The sequence below is a fragment of the Triturus cristatus genome, chromosome 8 (genome assembly GCF_964204655.1).
Source record: "Triturus cristatus chromosome 8, aTriCri1.1, whole genome shotgun sequence".
Lineage (NCBI taxonomy): Eukaryota > Metazoa > Chordata > Amphibia > Caudata > Salamandridae > Triturus > Triturus cristatus.
The window spans coordinates 280056921-280073244 of NC_140591.1; the positions used below are offsets into that span (position 1 = coordinate 280056921).

The 16324-nt window shown below is 42.0% G+C and overlaps 1 protein-coding gene across 1 annotated transcript in view; it reads right to left on the minus strand.

Moving 5' to 3' along the window:
* Positions 1-1681: 1681 nt before the first annotated feature.
* Positions 1682-16324, minus strand: part of LOC146801981 (uncharacterized) — a 114810-nt gene continuing 100167 nt past the window's right edge. The window contains exon 6 of the mRNA XM_085623723.1: positions 1682-2836. The gene's annotated coding sequence lies outside the window, so the exon portion shown is untranslated. The remainder of the gene's footprint in view (positions 2837-16324) is intronic.

Sequence of the window (16324 nt, forward strand, 5' to 3'; positions counted from 1 at the left end):
GCTCACACATTTTTCTGAACCAATACAAAACATGCTTTTTAAAATTTAAACATACAGCCTAGTTTTTAGTGTAGAATGGTTTGAAACAGCCAATGAGTTCTTTTTATAAAAAAAGTATGTGTGCCCCCATTTTTCAACTGTCTTTCATTTCTTATTGCCTTTCTACTGAAAGACACCTCCTGAGTGCATCCAGATCTCCTTTGAAGATGTTCACAGTGTGGATTGTAGGTCACAGCAATGTCTTCTGGAGTGAAAAATTTGCAGAAAAAAGAGGTATGGTGAGAGACCTTGCTTTGCCAAATGTACACATTAAATGGATTGGTCAGAGAGGGTTAAAGTGGCACCAATTAATGCCTTTGGTGAAAACCTTTCTACATCTCCCACAGCCTAACCTTATTATTGTGCACTGTGGTGGTAATGACCTAGGCACTTTAACTGGGGTAGGTCTGGAAATGCTTATTAAGGACACCTTTGTGCAATTGATGTCGCTTTTTCCACAAACTGCCTTTGTATATTCTAATATATGCCAAAGGCAAAAGTGGAACTAGTCCAACCAATTTTGTCCGCAGATTGACAAAGCAAGGAAGCACGTCAACAAATCTATTTCTGCTTTCCTCAGAGACTATGGTATGGGTTCTATATACCACAACAACTTGCGTTACAACATGCAAGACATTTATAGAGGAGATGGTGTACACTTCACTGATGAAGGCAACAGAGTCTTCCTCTTGAACTTTAGACTCTGCATCGGTACTTACTTGTAGGTACCGAAAAACACACAATAAACACAAGGGCTCTTTTTAGAGCCACCTTATATCTTTTTACTTAATTGCGAATTTTTATTATTCTTTTGTTTTTAAAAAGTTTTCGGGTGCGCGCTGGGTGCGCGCACTCGGCGATATTTTTTTTCAAAATATAAATCTTTTTTTTTGCCCTACAAGGTCCTACTGTGACCCCCTTACAATGCCTAGTGGGTCAATATCTCCCCACTCTGCCCCCTTTTCAAGTTCTCCCCCTTTGTTTATCACCCCCTCTTTATGCGAGAGACAAAATGGCGGCCGCCGCTTCCTGATTTCCACCGATTCGAATGTTTACTGACATCTAACAACCAATCAGAAGTGCGCTCGTGCACGGCAAGGTGCGCGCACAGGACTTGCTCAGTGCGCGCACGGTACGCGCGTACAGATATATATTGATTTAAATGCTAATTTCTCAGGAAATACTGAACAGATTTACACCAAACCTGCAAAAGGCACTTCATGGACCTTATGGCTACCTCTCTGCCAAATTTCACATAATTCTGTTCAGCCGTTCGGGCTGTAGCTGCGACTAAAGTCCCTATGGAAAAATGCATGGGGAAAACGCGTTTTGGGACCCCCCTTTTTTCTCGGCCCCCACTTGATGAATCCCCCCGAAACTTTCAGGGTCGGAGCGGAGCGCCCCATTAGTTTTGAAAATTTCGCGCGGATTCGTCAACCGGCGCCAAAGTTATTCAAAATGGAATTTTGAGATTTCCTATGGAAACACGGTCCTCACTATAACTACCTACTGGCGACCGCCAGAAGGTAATATATATATATATATATATATATATATATATATATATATATATATATCCTTGCGAAACGGAGTTCCAACTGTGCTCTCAGGTCAAGGAAAAAGACACCACACCGTCCAAGTTGCTTCAAGGGGGTTTATTGCTTCATAAACCCAACGTGACGCGTTTCACCCTCAACGGGCTTGCTCACACACCGTTATGCTACCGGACCATCGTATACATACATTATTCGTACAACCATGGACATAGAAAGAGGACTATTGCAAAGGTTTACAGCGCCATGTTGGAACAGTGAAATCTTCTCAAATAGCAGTACTTTATGGGCGCCATTGTAACACGGTAAAAGCATGTCGTATACTGTAGCAAGGCATACTTCACAATTTACTTATTTTTATTTTTAAATGGAATATCCGTAATTCGCTCCTAGTGAGCTTGGTTCTGGGACATAATTAACCAGCTTATACAGACATGTTTAATAGACATCGGATAAACATAAGCAGCACCCCCGGGAATGATTTTGTGCCGTGTGGTTGAGCTGGGGGTCACGTAACTATTTGCATAATTGCTCTCTATGTTTAAATAGCGTTCCGCATTGCAATGTCGTAACTCGCTCCTAGTGAGCTTGGTTCTAGGACATAATTAACCGGCTTATACAGACATGTTTAACAAACATTGGATGTGCATTAGAGGCACCCCCGGGACTGAATTTGCGCCGTGTGGTTGATTTTTACAAATGCTCTCTATGATTGAGTAGCATCATGCATTGTAATGTCGTACGCCATGATAGGAGCGCGGCTGTGATTGGTCGCGATCTGTATTGCTCCTAAATGGTGCAACATATGCACAAAGTGGCTACCGATCTTGTTAGTGATGTATGTATGGCTATTGCCGGGACATTTGGCTATAATATACTGCCTCCCACATGTCAGTTAAAACTTATGTTGCTTGTTGTCCTTGTGTATTACTAATTGGTCGCTCAATCTCTTGTGTCACAGATCTTACTGATGTATAACTAGACAGCCTGTCACACCTGCCCTTTCCAGCTGTGTTGGTTACCTTGCATTGTTTCTATTAAGCCCAGAAAAAATTTACATTAAATTGTATTGTAACATATTGGTCCATTGGCGCATCCTTAACCAAATTCAAAATGAATTCAAAAGTGTCCCAATAATAAAGTTAAAATAGAATTGGTCTTATCTGTCCACTGGAGAGCAGCATGGGAAGAAAAGGGTAGGGATCCTGTGTCGCGGGCCCGAGACATAGTCCCTTCCTTTCTCCCTGTAAAAGAGAAACACAGGGTCAGTTGACTCCAACTATAATAGACATTCAACAGACAATCAAAATAAAAATCATTAGTTATATAAACAATTCATCGTTGTCCTTACTGGGCCTCAATACAACCTCCCTCATGGACTACCCTCATTGGAGTTTCCATTCTGTTCTCAAATGTGATCATGTTAGCGTCCTATTTATGGATGGAAAATTGCTATCCCTTTAATCCCCATGTAGGTGTATTGCCATCTCCTCATCCATGTTATGGCCGTTCGGATATCTAGTCCCCATCCCAATTATGTGACGTGATTCGCGTTGTCTCAATTTAAGAGTACTATCACCTCCTCTCTTATTGGGTAAGATTCTTTCGATTACATAATAGGACAGTTTGGTATAGTCTGAAAAGTGTTTTGCTTCAAAGTGTCGAGCAATGGGGTACTGTTGGTCCTTGTTCGTAATTGCCCTCATGTGCTCGAGGACCCGTTTCTTGGCCATGTGTGTGGTGCTTCCTACGTAGCTCAGTTGGCAAGGGCATTCAAGCACATAGACTACGTTGGTGCTACTACAAGTAAGGAACTGTTTAATGGGAATCATACTGTTTGTACTGCTGTTCCAAAATTCCTTGCGTAAGCGGCTATTGCCGCATGCCTTGCAGTGTCCACAGGGATAGAAGCCTTGTAGATCAATAATATTGCTTCTTTCCATGCTGGGTAAATCACTATGTACAAGCATATCTTTTAAGCTACGTCCTTTCCTGTAACTTATTGAGGGATGTGTAGGTATCATCTTGCCTATAACAGGATCTCCTTTGAGGAGCTTCCAGTTCCGGGAGATCATTTTCTTGATTTTATCTGAGTGTCCGTTATATGTGAGAATCAGCCTGGTTTCTACATTCTCATCATTTATGGGTGAATTGGACTCAGGGGAGGGTTCAAGGATTGCACCTCTGTCAATCATTTTAACCCTATCCATCGCCTTTTTGAGTACCCACATGGGATATCCTCTTTCTTTAAATCTTTGTATCATGGTTGTTTGTTCCTTTAGGAAACCTTCCTCTGTGCTACAATTTCTCTTTGCTCGGAGCAGTTCCCCATAGGGGATGCTCCATTTGAGTGTGTTAGGGTGACTGCTAAAAGCATGTAAAAGCGTATTCCCTGCTGTAGGTTTGCGAAACAAAATAGTTGTTAATTTGTTATTCGCAATTTCTACACATGTATCAAGGTACTCAACCCTCACATTGCTTGTAATATGTGTGAGTGTTAGATTGTTGTTGTTCTGGTTCAGTCTGGTGATAAAGTTATTGGCTTCTTGTTTGCTGCCTTTCCAGATTACAAACAAGTCGTCAATATAACGTAACCAGAGTTTCACTTTAGTGAAATCATGCTGTGGGCTGGGTTCCTTCCTGATGTCCTCCTCCCATGCTCCCATAAAGAGATTGGCAAAGCTCGGCGCGAAGCTGGTTCCCATCGCCGTACCGAGGGATTGTTTATAAATCACATTGTCAAACATAAAGAAGTTGTTTTTCAGACAAAATTTGATAATTTCAAGTATCATCAGAGTGTGCTCTTTGAATCTAATGTGTCTGCGTTTGAGAAATCTTTCGCATGCTTCTATTCCTTGTTCATGATTGATGACAGTGTAGAGGGAATTGACATCCATGGTTACCAGTAAGAAATCATCTTCCCATTTTACATCATGTATTTTAGCCAAGAAGTCTTTTGTGTCCTTGACATATGACGGGAGAGTAATTACAAACTCCCTGAGGAAATGATCCGCATAACGCGATAGGTTTTCCAAGACACATCCTCTGGAAGAAATTATGGGTCTACCAGGGGGATTGACCTTATTTTTATGTATTTTGGGAAGTAGGTACATCACAGGGAGGATGGGGTAATCTTTCTTCAGGTAACAAAATTCTTCCCATTCAATCAACCCCTTATCCTTCCATTCGCCCAGTTTTTCCCAAATCTGTGCAATGCTGTTGTTACACTCTGTACGATTAGATCTAGAGTAAGTGTTAGTGTCACTCAGTTGTCTCGTAGCTTCTGCTACGTACATTTCCCTAGACAAGATGACAATGTTGCCCCCCTTGTCAGCGGGTCGAATTACAATACTATCATCTTCGGCTAGCTCTTGTATAGCCCTCCTTTGTGTAAGGGTGAGATTATGTTTAAAAGTTTGCATTTTCTTGGCCCAGTTCTGTTGCCTATATTCCAGAAGGTTCTGGCTCACCTGCTCCTGAAAAGTGTCAATATTGTCGTGGCTCATTATCGGTAAAAAAGTGGATTTTGGTTTAAAACCGGAAATGGTAGATGCATCGCACCTTATCTCCATCTCATTTAAAATTCGTTGAGCCTCAATATTGGCATCTCCGTCACTGATGTCGTTTTGTAGTTCATGCATTGCAACCAACAGATCTATATCCCCTATAGTCAATTCCTCGTCTGTTATAGAGCTCTCTTTTTGGGGCCTAGTTCTATTTCTTGTTGGTTTCAAAGTGTGCCATTTTTTAAGTTTTAGTTTTCTACAGAATTTAAAAATATCAATTCTGTCATTCACATAATTCATGGGGATTGATGGGCAGAAAGAGAGGCCAAGGCATAGGGTTCTTTTGTCTTTGAGACTAATGGTTCTATTGGAGAGGTTCACAATAGTTAAATTTACCATGTTGTCATCCATTATGCGTTGGTCTTGGAGCGTGTCTGTTGTCTTCCCACTGGCTCCGAATCGTAGTCTTTTCTGTCTCCTCTGTAGGATCCTCTTCCTCCTCTTCCTCTTGGTCCTCTTGTTCTTCCTCTGCCCCTAATATATATATATATATATCAAGCTCCTTACTTTCAAGTAAATTCAGGCCAGCACTCACGTTGGGTATAAACTTGTTACGGTTTATTCACGAGACAAATAATAACAAACGCGTTTCGGCGTTAGCCTTCGTCAGTGTCGACGATCGCCGTTACCGTGACAGGGCAGTATGTTGACACTAGATGATCAGGAATCACATGTGACACACACATGACAGATAAATTACTAGCACTCCATGTATATAAACTTTTCTACAGAGCAAGTTGGAGTTTGTAAGCCAGCCCATCCAGGGCGTTAATGATTCCAGATAGCGCGTTTCCATATAGGATTAAATTATGTTGTGAATGAATGAATTGAATTCAGGCGCTATCACTCACGACCTATGAAGGTATTTAATTATCAACTGTGGTTCCCCATCATGAATTAGTTTGACCAATTGTTATGTCAGGCTGGAGAATGGGTGGCTGTGGAGAATAGCGCGATTCCATAAAGGATAAATTGATGTTGCAAAAGAATAATTGAATGCACGCGCGAACACTCGCGACCTGTAAATGTATTTATTTAGCAATTGTGGTTCCGCACTATGAATTAGTTTTACCAGACTATCACTTTAGGCAGTATCATGAATTTATTATAACATATGTGAAGATTAACATATTACAAGATGGCGCTCAAAGTCGAGCAGCAGTCCTTCGTCCATTGTATGAAATTGATTTGAATTTAAGTTGTCACGGTAACGGCGATCGTCGACACTGACGAAGGCTAACGCCGAAACGCGTTTGTTATTATTTGTCTCGTGAATAAACCGTAACAAGTTTATACCCAACGTGAGTGCTGGCCTGAATTTACTTGAAAGTAAGGAGCTTGATATTTAGCGGTCTGCCACCGCTGGACCGGGCACCCGCTCAAGAGTGCAGCAGCAGGCAAGACCACGGAGCAGCGACATATTGAAGGACTGCCGCACCACTGCAATAACCGCAGAAGAGCCCCCGAGCTTCGGATGAATCCAACCATATAAGAAGTACTCGGTGGGGTAAGTGGACGGCGGTTTACACTTCATCAGCGCAGCAGAGCGAGTTGGGATACGAGCAAGAGAGAAATATCAATGTTTAGTGAAACGGCGCGCCGTGACGTGGCAGCGAGTATATTTAAAGCATGCCCGGTTCAACAGAGTGAGGGCACTACTAACACAGAACCATTGAGTTTGAAAAGTAAATACCAACGTCTGGAAAGGCTTCATGAATGAGAGATCAGGAAGTGGTGGGAGGCCACTTCCCTACAAAGTTATATTGACGTCGAAAGGGTACCGAGGGGCCTGAGAATCTACACGGTCCCGGCGTACGAAAATCCAGACCCAGAACTCCTAGATGAATGGGCAGCATTTACGGCCAATTCATCGCAAGGAATGTTAAAGATCCTGGTGCGCTTTGCATGGCGTGACAGAGAGAAAGCGATTAAGGAGATTGAAGAACTTGAAAAATCGATTTTGGAAACAACGGATACCAGCAAACATCAGGAGGAGAAAGAGAACATCAAGAAACGACTGTTAACCTACGAGAAGAAGATCCAAGAAAGGAAACAACAGAAATTTGAAAGGGATGCCAGAGATTACGCACAAGGCAGAATACTAACTTTTTCTAGAAAGTATGATGCCCCTAGACGTGATTTAAGATCCACAACGAGAAAACCAACTACTGAGCCTGACTTCACCTCGGAATCTGAAGTAACAAGCGCCGAACAGTCCGAGGAGGAAGGTGGAAGTGCGAACCAAAGAGCCGCAGTCCAGACCCCCCCTTTTCACGAGGAATTCAATTTAATTCGACAAACTTGGCTGAGAGGGGGAAAAGGGAGACCCCCAGAAACCAAAGCAAGAGAATCAAAAGGAGGGGCGGCAGAAAACGTCAGAACCAATACCAGGACCAGGAGGGGCAGGAATACGAAGCGTTGAGAGAGAATCTAACGATTGTCAATTTGACCAGCAAAAAACTAACTAAGACAGAAGAATCGGTCTTAAGGATGGGTTTGACTTTCTGCCCAACTGAAAATTTCGAATACACCCAAACACGGATTGATATGTTCAGGTATATACGAAGAATAAAATTATATAAATTTTTCAAGATGAAAAATCCGATGAGAACACCTATGGAAGAAAGTAGTGGGGAAGAAAACATCGGTCAATTGACGATCAGAGACCTCGACACCATGGCTACCCTAGAAGAACTTGGAGAGGAATTCAATACCCAGGAGTTGAGACACAGAGGCTATCGGGACAGAGTAGAGGAGATGGACATCACGCAAACAAGAGCGAGGAGCCCATTTAAACCAAACTCTAAATTTTACCCTCAGATGCCTCTGGATGCAATAGATGTGTTTGCGGAGAGTGTCAACAAAGACCTCCTTCTACTGAGAACACAAAAGCATAAAAAGAAGAGATGGAACTTGACATATAACCAGAAAATGGCAATTCGGGATTTGAAAAATGATACCGAAACAATAGTGAAACCTTCGGACAAAGGAGGCAACATCGTTTTACAAACGAAAGAGAATTATTGTAGAGAGGCCATGAGACAATTGAATGATCGTGAGAGTTATGTACCGGTCAGTGAAAAAGACTACCTGAACACTATAGAGGCATTTGAACAAATGGTTAACAGATGGCACGATAAAGGCATCTTGTCAACGGATGAAGTCAACTTCCTATCGAGCAAGTATCCACGGATCCCGACCTTCTACCACCTCCCAAAGATACACAAAGACAACATGAATCCCCCAGGCAGACCAATAGTCTCATCGTTAGGGGCCCTGACAGAGAATCTATCAAGATATGTGGACTATTTTTTGGCCCCATTAGTATCGCATTTAACATCATATACTCGCGATACTAAAGATTTTTTAAGCCAGATTCAGGGGATCACTTGGGAATCAGACTTTGTGTTGATAACTTTGGACATATCCAGCTTATATACAAGCATAAGACATACGGATGGAGTAACAGCGGTGGAATACTTTTTGAAAGGACGGTCACTCAAATTTTTGGATCATAATGAAATGATCATTGAATTTATACTATTCTGTCTGAACAATAATATCTTTTTATTTCAGGAACAGAGGTACAGGCAGATACAAGGGACTGCGATGGGCACCTGCTTTGCCCCCAGCTACGCGAATTTATTCGTGGGCTGGTGGGAGAAGCAGGTGGCCTGGGCAGAGACCAGTGAAGAGGGAGTTGATAATGTAATCTGTTGGAGAAGGTACATAGACGACCTCTTCATTATTTGGAGAGGGTCAAGAGAGTCAGCAGAGAAGTACGTTTCCTCATTAAACACCAATGAACTAAATCTCAGATTCACTGGGGAAATAAGTACCAAGGAAGTGTCATTTCTAGACCTGCGAGTATTCGTGGAGGACAGCACATTACACACTGCACTCTATAGAAAGAAAACCGCAGGGAATTCTATACTACACAGAAAGAGCAGTCACCCCGCGAGTTTGATTCGAAGTATCCCCTATGGGAATTACTTCGAATCAAACGGAACAGCTCTCGGGATGAGGACTATAAGATGGCGGCATCAGAAAGCCTTGAACGTTTTAGAGCTAGAGGGTACCCTATGGATATTCTAAGAAGGGCTGAAAGTAAGGTAGCCCAAAAAACCAGGTCCGAGCTCTTGTTTCAGGAGAAGGTACGAACAAACACCACAGGTGTTGAGAACAGGTTTCGCATGATCACCAGCTACTCCAATGCGGCACCGGATGTCAGGCGCATTTTACAGAGTAACTGGAAAATTCTAAGATCATACACGATCATTGGCAGGGATCTACCAATGAAACCAAGTATCAGTTTCAGTAGAGCTAGATCTCTGAAAGATGAGCTAGTAGAGAGCCACTTGGAAACTAAGAAACCCGACACAGGCTTACAGCAATTACATGGCTCCTTTCCTTGTGGCAAATGTAGAGCTTGTGCCACAAGCAAACGAGTCACAACTTACAAAATTGCAAATGAATTAAGACAGCGTAAGATAAATAAATTCATGACATGTAGCACCCCATACGTGGTCTACTGTTTGACATGTCCGTGCAGTCTGAGATATATCGGGAGCACAATAAATCCTGTGAAAATGAGAATCTTAGAACACCAAAGGGCAATAACTAGTGTAGACACCAACTATCCGGTTGCACGACATTTTGCAAAGATTCATAATAGTAATAGATCTCTTTTGCAATTTTTCTGTCTTGACCATGTCCCGAAGAGCATCAGGGGAGGTGACAGAGAGAGGAGTCTGAGGAGACTGGAATCCCGCTACATTATTGACCTACAAACGAAACATCCAGGTGGTCTTAATAGCGGGGAAGAACTAGCAGTCCATTTGTGAGAGGAATAGAAATTAGTAACCCACACTCTGTGTAATTGTGCATGCAATTTTGGACGGTAATAGATCTGGTTATAATTCAAAATACATGACGTAGATTGGAACCACTATAGAATGCCCATACAGGGCAGTATGTTGACACTAGATGATCAGGAATCACATGTGACACACACATGACAGATAAATTACTAGCACTCCATGTATATAAACTTTTCTACAGAGCAAGTTGGAGTTTGTAAGCCAGCCCATCCAGGGCGTTAATGATTCCAGATAGCGCGTTTCCATATAGGATTAAATTATGTTGTGAATGAATGAATTGAATTCAGGCGCTATCACTCACGACCTATGAAGGTATTTAATTATCAACTGTGGTTCCCCATCATGAATTAGTTTGACCAATTGTTATGTCAGGCTGGAGAATGGGTGGCTGTGGAGAATAGCGCGATTCCATAAAGGATAAATTGATGTTGCAAAAGAATAATTGAATGCACGCGCGAACACTCGCGACCTGTAAATGTATTTATTTAGCAATTGTGGTTCCGCACTATGAATTAGTTTTACCAGACTATCACTTTAGGCAGTATCATGAATTTATTATAACATATGTGAAGATTAACATATTACAAGATGGCGCTCAAAGTCGAGCAGCAGTCCTTCGTCCATTGTATGAAATTGATTTGAATTTAAGTTGTCACGGTAACGGCGATCGTCGACACTGACGAAGGCTAACGCCGAAACGCGTTTGTTATTATTTGTCTCGTGAATAAACCGTAACAAGTTTATACCCAACGTGAGTGCTGGCCTGAATTTACTTGAAAGTAAGGAGCTTGATATTTAGCGGTCTGCCACCGCTGGACTGGGCACCCGCTCACGAGTGCAGCAGCAGGCAAGACCACGGAGCAGCGATATATATATATATATATCCAACAAGTAATGTTCCCCAGGCGTGGCTGAATCGTTGTAGCCTCAAACCAAGAGATCACAAACACGGACCAGATTCCTTAGTGCAAATTTATTCGCTTGTTCGCAGAATTGTCGCCATAACGTTTCAGCTCCCCAAGAGCCTTGTTCACATGACAACATATACAATCAATCCACTTCCTTAAATAGGAAGACAAGAACTCTGCACGTGATATAGGTCAGCATAAACATAGACAATAGACTTTTACAGACGGAGGTTTCAAGAGCTGCAAAATTGATGCATTTTTCATACCGTGCTTTGTAATTACCCGAAGGTTTACCAAAGTCAACAATCACAGGGTGAACCACTGTAATACAAATAAATTATGAAGCATCATATTAAAATAGCTTGCTCAATTATGCAGTAACCCACTCGGAATGCTTCATTGGCAATAGAGTGTTACGAATTCATTATACATTGTCAATACAAGCTGATAAGTCTTAATCAATCTTATATTAGCATGAAAACCTTGTAGTGTCTGTATCCATTATAGATCACGGGTTAAATCTCCATATGTTCCTCTTACAGTCTGTGTCATTGTAACTCACAGGATAAATCCCCTTATGCTCTGTGTTGAGTTGCTCTTGCCCTATTATAAACTGCAGATCCCTGCAGTGTGCGAAAGTGAGGAAATGTATATAGTGCAAATAATGCCAATAAATAAACATATCATCAAATAATTTAACATTGCATCAAAGACATATAATTAGATTCCTTTAAAATTTATATATGAAAATGCGAACGTTAAAAGCATTGATAATAAAAAGTAAAAAGTATTTTGAAAGTGCGAAGCATGTAAAACGTACATCAGAGATCAGCTGACTGATCCCAGTCACCATTTTCAGTTAGATATCAACATAGTTAACGCTCAACAAATCCTATACTGTGGCTACTGTACGGTTGAGAGTACCATGTAGCTAAGTGTAATGAGGTTCTCCCATACTCTGAGAAAAGAACCTACAATTGGTTCCTATCTATCTCCGGGCCACCCCTATGTGCATATACAGGGGTGATATATCACTGCTTGTGTATATCATACCTCATCATGTTGATACCTATCAAATCAATTAAAGCGCTATTATTTATAGGGTAGGGTGATATGAAGTGCTAGATAGTAACTCCTAACCAAGTTACGGAGAGGAGAATGTGTATTGTCTGGCCTTACTTAAACGTATATCATATTGGACATGTAAACAATATGACTGATAATAAATATATTGATGATAAAACAATAAATAGAGTATAATAAGGTTAAAATTGTTTTCCCACTACAATGAAACCATTAATAAAATCCATTTGTTTAAAAGGCTAGAAAACGGAAACTAAAAACACATAGACAAAGCATCATTATTCATATCCCCCAGTCCATTAACGATAGGTAAAATTTATGAGAAGTGGCCCCTAATATAAAATCGTATGTAAGTCCTCAGTAATATTAAGACCTCCTGGCGATTTGGAGTCTAGTTGGAGTATAAATTTTGTTTCCAACCGCCTTAACTTGGCCTCCCTGTTGCCCCCTCGTCGACTGGCTGGTACTGCATCTATAACAAAGAAGGACAAGTCTTTACTATTGCTGCGGTGTACCTCCTTGAAATGGCGTGCCACCGGGTAAGTATTGTCCTGGTTAACAATGGCCCTAAGATGCTGTAGGATACGTTTATGTACCTCCAATTTGGTACTGCCTACATATCTGAGTGAACAAGGGCATTGGAGCACATACACAGCGTATTCCGTTTTACATGTTAAAAGCTTCTCAATGCGGTGTTTTTTGTCACTAAAACCATCATTGTATTCTTTAGTATTAACCCCATGTGTACACGCTTTGCAAGTTTTACATTTAAAAAAACCTCCATTGGTTTGAAGCCAACTAGTCTTTTCCATGATTTCAGGATTGGTATCAACTATGTGGTCTTTCATGGAGGGTGCCCTGCTAAAAGTTACAGTTGCTTTACGTGGTAGGGTAGGACCCAAAATGGGGTCACTGAGTAGGATGGGCCAATTTTGATTGAAAATCCGATACAGTTCTTTGTGTTGTTTGCTAAATCCTGTTATAATTCTGAAATCATTCGTTTGCTTCTGTGTTACTTGGATTGCTGTATCACTATTGATCGTGTGATCATATTTGTTGAGTAAATCTCTTCTAGATCTGATGCGGGATTTACTTACGGCCCTGTCAATTATTTTTTCTGAGTAGCCACGTTGTAAGAATCTGATTTTGCTAGCTGCTTGAGCCTCTTCTAAAACAATCTCATTACTGCAAACCCTACGAAGTCGTAGCATCTCACCGTATGGTATACTAGTGATGAGGTGCTGTGGGTGAGCACTAGTTGCATGTAATATAGTGTTACCTGCCGTCACTTTTCTGAAAAGTTTGGTTTCAATGGCACCTCCGTGTCCAAAAAAGTAACACTGGTCTGGCTCATGCTAACTGTAAAGCTGAGATTAAGGTGATTATTGTTGATGGACCTAACAAATTCCTCAGCTGTTTCCTTACTGCAGCCCCATACCACAAACAGATCGTCTATGTAACGATACCACGCAACCACAAGGGAATCCATTGTATCACCATATTGAGTCTTAAGGACCAGCTCCTCCCAAGCCCCCATGTGTAAACAGGCGTAGCTTGGAGAGAAGCTGGCCCCCGTGGCTACTCCCTGTAGTTGACGGTACACCAAATTGTTAAACATGAACACATTGTTATGGAGGCAAATTTTTAACATTTCCATTAGCATAGTGGTATGGTCTGTGAAATGTTCCTCCCTTTTAGATAGATAGTGTTCAATCGCTGCCATGCCATCCTGATGTACTATGCTAGTATACAAAGATGAAACATCTAGCGCAAGCATCCAATAACCGTTCTTCCATTTAATCTTCTGCAGTTTGAAAAGAAAATCACCCGTGTCCTGGACGTACGATTCAAGTGCTTTAACGAATCCCTGTAGGAAATAATCAATGTACACAGATGTCTTTTCCAAGAGACCCCCTCTGGCAGAAATGATCGGTCTCCCAGGGGGATTGGCCATGTCTTTATGCACTTTTGGGATGAAGTAAATGAATGGGACTTGGGGATGATCCGTCTTTAGAAATGTATATTCATCATTAGTTAACAAGGATTTGTTTTTCCATTTTAGTAGTTTCTTATGATATTCGACTTGCATAGTTTTAAGAGTAGACATGGTGCTGCGTTCATAGTGCTGTCTATTGTTAAGCTGAGAGTAGGCCTCCTTGTCATATAGCGATCTGGGCACAAGTACAATATTGCCTCCCTTGTCACTGCCCCTTATTACAATACTTTTGTCTTTATTCAGTTTCTGAATGAGCGTATGGTATTGAATATTTTTCACGTCTAAGTTGTTTTTCCGGTTGCTTACTTTCCTGTGAAGATCTTTGATCTGTGCTGTAACATTTTCGTTGAAAACATCTATAGAGTCACGTAATAGAATCGGCACAAACGTAGAAGCTGGTTTGAATGGCGTGGCAGGTGAGATCTGTTTCCTGACTGATACCTGGTCGGTAACTTCATTCCCAGCCTGGATGCCCGACAAGGAATTGGTTCCGTCATTGTGCCATAACTCAAAAATTTCACATGGAATGGATAGGTCGAGAACAGATCCCGTGACCCTGGTCTCAGGTATTGTGGGAGTTAGCTTGTTTGTCTCACGCATGGCATGGAATTTACGTAGTTTTAGCTTCCTTATAGCTTTGTAGGTGTCAAATCTTGTGTCCGTATAGTTGAGATTAGATTAAGTTGCGAAGGAGAGGCCTAGTTTTAGTATCTTTTCTTCTGTCTGAGTGAGAACAGTGTTCGTTAGATTAATAATCGTAGTGTCATTGATACTTGGATTCATTGATTTTTGTTGGTTTTCCACTGGCCTCTGCCCCTCTTCCTGTAATAAGTGCCGCCTCCTCGTCCTGAGCCTCTGCCTGCGCCTGTAATTGGAGCGTTTTCTCCGTAGTTCTTTTGTGCTCGGGCCGTAGAGATTGCATCCTTTCCTGACATAAAAAATGAATCTCTTGCCCAGGGTGTGGTTTTGCTGCGCTGCTCAGAGTGTCGGTTCGTTGGTCTGATTCCGATCCACTGCTGGTAAAGGAGCTCAAATCTGACCTGGTCGTGTCAGCTTGTTCTTTGTTACTTGTCGTTGCCGTGCGTGTACTTGGATACTTTATATTGGGGCCCCGATATGTATCATATTTCTTGGAGAAGGTAAAAATTTGCCCCAGCTCATAATCGTTACGGTCCCTTTGAAATTTATAGGCTTTTCTATCCATTATCTTTGTTTGCTCCTTTTTAAGCCTATCTCTCATTTCTTCCATTAGTTTTCTCTTTTCTTCGCTGTCCTCGACGGTTTCTAGATCTTCTTGTAGGGTAGCAATTTCCTTTAATAGTTGCGCTCTATCTATTTCAGCGTATTTGACCAAGATCTGTACCAGACGTCTTGACGCTTCAAGATTACTGGCCGCCCATTCCTTCATCATCTCAGGATTAGGGTTTTCATAATTGGGTGCCGCTAAAATACGTAATCCTCGGGGAATCCGGTTGACATCTAAATAACTTTGAAGGGACTTCGCCTCCCACCATTTACTTTGTTCGCTACGCATCTTTTTTTCAAGTATTTTGATTTTGTCTTTGATTGTGCTGTTTCTCAGCACGGGTTCACTGCTGCTCTTGTCCCGTACGTTAACTGATGTTTGGGGGTCATCTGAAAACATTTTTAATGCAGCTTCCTCACGTTCGTTCATGTTGTCGGCTGACATGGTAATGATATATACAATGCGTCTGATAATAGCTGAATTCTGATGTAGGGGGAATGCACCGCTGATACTTCAATAAGATCTCGCTCAGTAACACCCCAACTGCACTTAAACTTTCCTCCCCCGCAAATCGAAATTTCACAATTCGGCTTGTTCACTGGGGTAAATACCTCTGGCGTGACGTATCCTCCGATTCGGCAACTCCCGAGGGTTACTCCTCCGTGACTCCGGCCTTAAGCTTGTTACTCCGTTTGCTTGTGGGGGGGACCAATGCCGTTCCTCTTCCAAGGATTTACAAATGCCCGGGAAATCGGGTAATGGCTCCGTAGCTTGCGTTGTCCAATCGTGGAAAGGGTATATATATATATATTCCCTGATTCCTTAGTGGGCCTTCTGCCCCCGAGGGCATATCAGGGGCTATTGCCCCCATCTGCCTCCTGCAGAGGGAAGATTTATTAGGGGGCAGGGGGCTGAGCACAGAGCTCTGGGAGCCTTCACGGAGGGTGTGAGTTAGGGACAAAAGGGGCACCTTAATTTGAGCCGGGTGCCTAGGAACGCTCGCTCAAAAAAATGAAGGAAACAGACATGTGAGCCATGGAATCTGAAGCAGAG